This window comes from Rhyacophila brunnea, unplaced genomic scaffold (assembly GCF_057557595.1).
Source record: "Rhyacophila brunnea isolate RB1 unplaced genomic scaffold, BYU_Rbru_1.0 scaffold_6, whole genome shotgun sequence".
In the NCBI taxonomy this organism is placed as follows: Eukaryota; Metazoa; Arthropoda; class Insecta; order Trichoptera; family Rhyacophilidae; genus Rhyacophila; species Rhyacophila brunnea.
The window spans coordinates 33,886,237-33,892,569 of record NW_028233276.1 but is presented as its reverse complement, the minus strand read 5'-3'; the positions used below and the strand labels follow the sequence as shown (position 1 = coordinate 33,892,569).

General features: G+C 32.6%; 1 non-coding gene across 1 annotated transcript; it reads right to left on the bottom strand.

Annotated features, from left to right (window-relative positions):
• Positions 1-321: 321 nt before the first annotated feature.
• Positions 322-393, bottom strand: TRNAW-CCA (transfer RNA tryptophan (anticodon CCA)). Its single transcript has one exon. It is a non-coding gene; the product is annotated as a tRNA-Trp (tRNA).
• Positions 394-6,333: the final 5,940 nt, after the last annotated feature.

Genomic DNA, 6,333 nt, shown 5'->3' with positions numbered 1-6,333 from the left:
TACGAGTCTTGATCGGGTAGTTTACGACAGTGGCTCCCCCATCCCATTCTTCAGATAAGTTTGCAGGTTCCCTGGTCTGTACCAATAATACTTTATTGCACCTAACAATTATTCATCCATTAACTCGTATGGCGGTAGGGTGTATATGACAGCATAGAAATACCTATTACATAGGTAGTTCAGTGATCACATCTAATTTGTTTTATATTGTTTTAATAATTATTCTGTATGTATTTATGTTTTATTATCAATACACATTGATATATAATAAAAAAAATACTATTCATTAGTTTTGAAAAAAGTAAAAAGAATTTCGCTCACTGACCCCGACGTGATTTGAACACGCAACCTTCTGATCTGGAGTCAGACGCGCTACCGTTGCGCCACGGAGTCCGGTGATCGTTGCGAGATTAAATGCGTATACAAACTAAATAAAATAGTACGCTACAAGGGCATCGCGACGTCATTTTCTATAGACGGAAAATTTAATATAAGAAAAATGCCAGCAAAATATTATTTGTAGAATCAGTGAATGCGTTACAAAGTACAAACGAGTAATATTATATTCATTACATAAGCGGACTTTTTTTAAAGAATAATTGTGATATTGTTACTACAAGTTATGGGCATAAAATAAAATTTCGTTAATTATTTTTTTTTAATTTTCATTTTTTTATTGACGCGAACTCAGTGAATCAATTATTAATTATATTTTATATAATACCTAATACCAATTTTAAAATCACAATTGACGCAATATAATATATTTAATTGGAAGTAGATAAACTCCATAAAGATAATATATTATTATGGTCAGCACGCGCACTGTTGTCACGGGATCCGGACCGCCCCGGGGATTGATAAAATCAATGTTGTTTTGAGTCCACATTTCATTTAAAACGTTGCCGGGTTCGTTTCCTGTGGAAAAATCGAATGGGTTTCGGGTCCGGATAATAGGTAATTCATGCAATATACCTAGACACCATATTATATCAATCAATCAGCTACATACTTATAATACCTATATGTTATATTATTTGTATTATGTACTTATACCTATTGTACCAATTTAAATTTAAAATTTAAAACTTAAAACCAGGTACCTATCTATATACCTATTACCTACCTACATCAATAATTTTGCATGATATATATTTTGTTTAATTGAGTATATGGATACCACATTTGAAGTGTAAATTATCAAAAAATGTCTAAAATTGCAAGCTTCGCATTTTTCCGCTAGGTGCCTCTGGTAGGTAAAGAGGTCACCTTAATAAACAAAATTTTAATAATAAATATGACCATAAAATATAATGTAATAATAACGTAACTGTGGACACAAACATGTAACAAATTCACATTTTTTTTACAATAATTGTAAGTTTAAAAAATATTTTTCTTTTTAATGTTTTCAGATACCTACATATTTATTAATTAATACAGTTGAAATTGTAAATTATAAAAAAAAATCTCAAATTGCAAGCTTCGTATTTTTCCGCTAGGTGCCTCTGCTGGTATAAGGATCACCCTTAATATGATATTAGGTATAATGTTATATACATATTGTATGACAGCGCGTGCTGAAGGATGCCAATAACCACATAATAATATGACTGTAGGCACATGTAACAAATAATTTGACAAGTAGCGTGATTTTTATATAATATTTTTTTTAAATTAAATTAAAGGGCGCTTATCAAATACTTTTTTTAAAAGAAGGGCGGCAGACCTAAAAAGCTTGAGAAACTTTGGTATAGAGTAGTGGTAGAATTATACACAATGCATTTGATAATATCCAGCATTCTCAGTATCCAATACTAAGACAAAGGATTAGTATCTATATCCAGATTGCAGTTGTTTTCTCAGATTTTTATTAACCCTCTATTGACGCGGCGGGGTATATTCAACCCCCTTTTATTTATACATTCGCACATAAAACACGCATCTCAGTGTGCCGGAAATTATGGCAGTTTAATATCTTTCTTTTATAGGATTATATTATTTTAGGCCAAATTTAAAAGCGGAAAAACATATAAATGTTCCGGGGTGCACTCAAACCCCCTCATGGTAAATTTCTTTCGAAATAAAGGCCTATTTTAAGTTTCAATATTTTATTGAGCATTTTATTTTCTATTGCGTTTATGGTGATTGGATATGCCGGAAAGCCTCCGTATTTGTTTTGTTATGTTCGAATAAATGCTGACGACGGATATATTATGTGCATGTACTTACATGGAAAACGCTAAAAAATATTTCGACTTATTTTATGATTGCTCTATTTATTATCTACACTCAGATACATGAACATAACTTTTGTAATGTACCAACATATATTTATATTATAAATGCATTCATATGGCTGAAGTTTGTTTGTAGATGACAAAAGAAACATACAATTATTTCTTCGTATTGTTATATTTCTTTATTATTAACATCGTGCACACCTGCCATTTATTACTTACAAGTGATATAATGGCAGCATTTAGTTTACCGGATGGTTAAATTGGTAACCGCCATCAAATCCGAAAAACAAGCCACCACATATATAATAACCACACAACAGATTAATGGGATAGAAATGCAATAACCAGTCGCCATTTAACATAGACCAAGGCTTTGGTTTATTACTTAATGACGGTCAGCCCATTAAACACAATACATACCAAACCCGCTAATTGTTCTCAAATAGTACCAAAATTGAATGCTGTTTTCGTTTATGTGACAAACTTTAACGTAAACAGAATGTTGTATATAAAATACCTGAAACATTTTCCATATGATAATATGGATAATGTTGTTTTTAATTATTTTAATATAATATGTGAGGCAGTAGCGAGGGGTAGGGGTAGGCTGTTAAGATGTGATATAAATAGTCCACACTAAACATTGTCAGTATCAGTCATATGTCATTAGCCAGTCCTGTATGGCTGTGAGACATGGCATCTTACTAAACTTCAAGGGTTTTGAGCTTTGAGAATCGATGTCTCCGCCGAATCTTAGGGGTACACTGGTACGACTACGTTGCAAACACTCGAGATCGTAAACAGACACAGCAGCCTTCAGTGATTAAGGTAATCACGAAGAGACGTTTTACGTGGCTGGGACACGTGTTCCGGATGCTGCCAAACAGTGAGACACTTCGTATCCTTGTGGCACAGCCTTAACGATCCCGTCGTCGTGGCCGGCCCTCCCTCACCTTGCAGCCGTGCCACATTTACAGTGGACACTTCTTCAGTCATACTTCAGTAATTGTTTTCGTTGAATTAAGATACATATTACAGATAGTGTTGGTGAGTTTTTTTTTAAATTCAGTTAGCCCTGCCTAAACATAATCAATATAAAATATCCTTCTATCTGCAATATATCTAAAATTACATATGGTTTAATGGCATAATTTTTAATATTTCATTGATAAACGAATACTTTTTGACTATTTTATACTATGGCTTGGATTAGTCAGGGTTTAATTGAATTTTAAAAACCAACAAACACTATCTACTGATTATAGCTATAATTTCAATGAAAACAAATACGTTTAACTGACAAAGTTTAGTGTGCACTACGTATGTCGGATCTTAACAGCCTATATCCACCCTACGCCACAGATGTTCAGTTTAAATTGAAAAGGTTCATAGTAAAATCTATAAATGATATGATTATCTAGATAAGAACCATAGGAAAAAATTAAGCTACCTTAAATAATGGTTTCATTTAAATTAGCTTTCAATTCCTTACTATATTCCGAATGATATGACCTTAATATACCATAATGTTGTTGTTGTTGTTTGTTGTTGTTTACTGACGACTTGAAACTCTTCATGGAAGTTGTCACCTTGGACGATTGTCGTCAACTCCAACTTGATATAGATACTATATTAGATTAGGGCAGGCGTAACAAACTGGACTTCAATATTGATAAATGCAATGTTTTATCGTTTACTAAAGCCTCACGAGTATTGTTTTTCCAGTACTCGATGCATGGCAGAGTTCTCTCGCGAATATCATCTGTAACAGATTTTGGAATTACGTTTGACGGTAAACTGACGTCTAGTGGTCATATGGATACCATTTGTAATAAGGCGCTAAAGATGTTGGGCTTTGTCTTGCGTACTTCCCGGGTCTTTTCGGATGTTACGGTACTAAAAGTTCTCTATAACTCTTTAGTTAGAAGCAGACTTGAGAGTGGGTCTATCGTTTGGGCCCCGCATCAGTTGAAGTACAGCCTTATGGTGGATAGAGTCCAAAAGAAATTTTTAAGACTCCTTTACTTTCGGCTGTATGGATATTATCCGTGGCTCTGTCCGACTGAGGTCTCTTGGGGATGCTTACATACTGTAGCTTAAAATTAAGAAGGGATCTTTATTTAGCTACATATTTTTTCAGACTTATACGTGGCGCAAATGTGAACTCTGCCATTATTGGTGGTGTTAGCTTGTGTGTCTCTGATAATTACCTTAGGAATCGGGGGCATCCGTTGTTTGTTCTCCCACGGTGCAGAACTAACCTGCCATTAGTAATGCCAATTGGGAGGGCAGTAACCATGTTTAATGAAATCGCTTCGGATATTGATATATTCCACTTACGTGAGGGTGAATTTAGGTGGACGTTGTATTATAAGTTTTTAAGATAGGATCTATCAAAGTTCACTCTGTGTGCTTCCATCTACTTTTATTTTGTTACTTATTTTATTTATTTTCTTATTTTATTTCTTGTTTTATTACTTATTCTCTGTATTCTTATTTCAAAAATTATTAACAATTATTTTATGTCATGTCGTGAACGATTTGAATTTATAATTTGTTATGTTCATTATATGTAAAATAAATAAATTTGATTTGATTTGATAAATAATGAATAGGTACCGAACATTTGGTGTCAAAAATTCTAAGAGGATATTTATTACTTTCTTACTACTAGTACTCATGTGACAATGTGGGATTAATATCACCAGGGTTTTGAATATTGTTTTTTTTAAATTACTCGTATGAGAAATAAATCAATAAAATATTCTATTCGCAATAAAAATAACCGATGGGTTGCAATAATTATATTATCCGTGTCTAAAGCCTTGAGTTGTATCAAAATAGTTTTTACAGGTAGTAAATATAAATATATTTGATGGGTACCATAGATTTCAATCTCTTGCCAACAATGCTAAATTTAATCACATTTTACCATTCTGCGTTGTGATTTAAAATATTATATAACCTTGTGATCGTAAAAATGGCATTAGAATCGTAAAAAATCGGAATCACTTTATTACGTCGGAAGCAGTACACAATAATTTTATTTTAATTCGTTCCGGATTTCTGAATTGCAAATCAAATCCATATCGTGTCTGATATTTTATTTTTAAGTACAGAAAACCACTGTAAAATTATAGTGTTTTTATTTTATTTTCAGATGAATAAAAACTGTCAGGCGATGTCTCATCTAATCTTATGGAGAATGTGTGCGCAAAAATGATTTTGAAAAGTTATTTTGAGGTAATATAGATAGACATGAATAATCCGTGAGTTGTTACATAATACTAATTAGGTACACGAATTTCTAGACGCGGTCATTCATCGCCATAATTTTACAAAATAAATATGGATTTATATTGAAAAATACTGTCTGCCAATTATTTATTTAAATTTTTGGAAAGCCGTTTTGACAAACGTGAACGTCGTTTTATTATTCCAATGCAAGATGAACGCCTAACTACTGGTCAGAACTTTTTTACTCACAGTCATATTATTTGTTATGTTGGATGTTGTCTGTTATGAAGCTATTTATTTAATTTAAATATTATACGATGACATGTTCTGAAAATTTTGTAACCATTGAATTTGTCGACAAACGTACATCTTTATCATAGCTAGTGTTTGTTTGCGTCTTGTCTGTTTAATGGTTGCTAAGTTACATCCGGTGCATCGGTGATCAAATAGCTAACAAACATTCCTCGTAAACACTGTGTGCAGTCCATATTCTCTGATTGAAAATAATATTGTACCTACACTTTATTTTGTGTGTACAGTATATTATGTAGTGTGAAAGTCTTCAAACTACATAACACATAAAGATATTTCACCTGTATTTTAATGCTGCTACAATAAACTGATTTAAGTAATAATAATTCACACATTTGTTTAAATCTAAATTACTTTACAATTTGTGAAATAAAATTACAGTTTCCTCGTAATCTGTCATAATCAAATTTCAGGTTATGTTGGAAAATCGTGCTTTTCCACGTGTATCAGAATACGCACGCGCACAACAACACCACGTGACGTCTGCGCGAAAGCCTTTCCCGGAAGTTATGAGCCGTTTTATTCGCATTTCCCTTGTCAA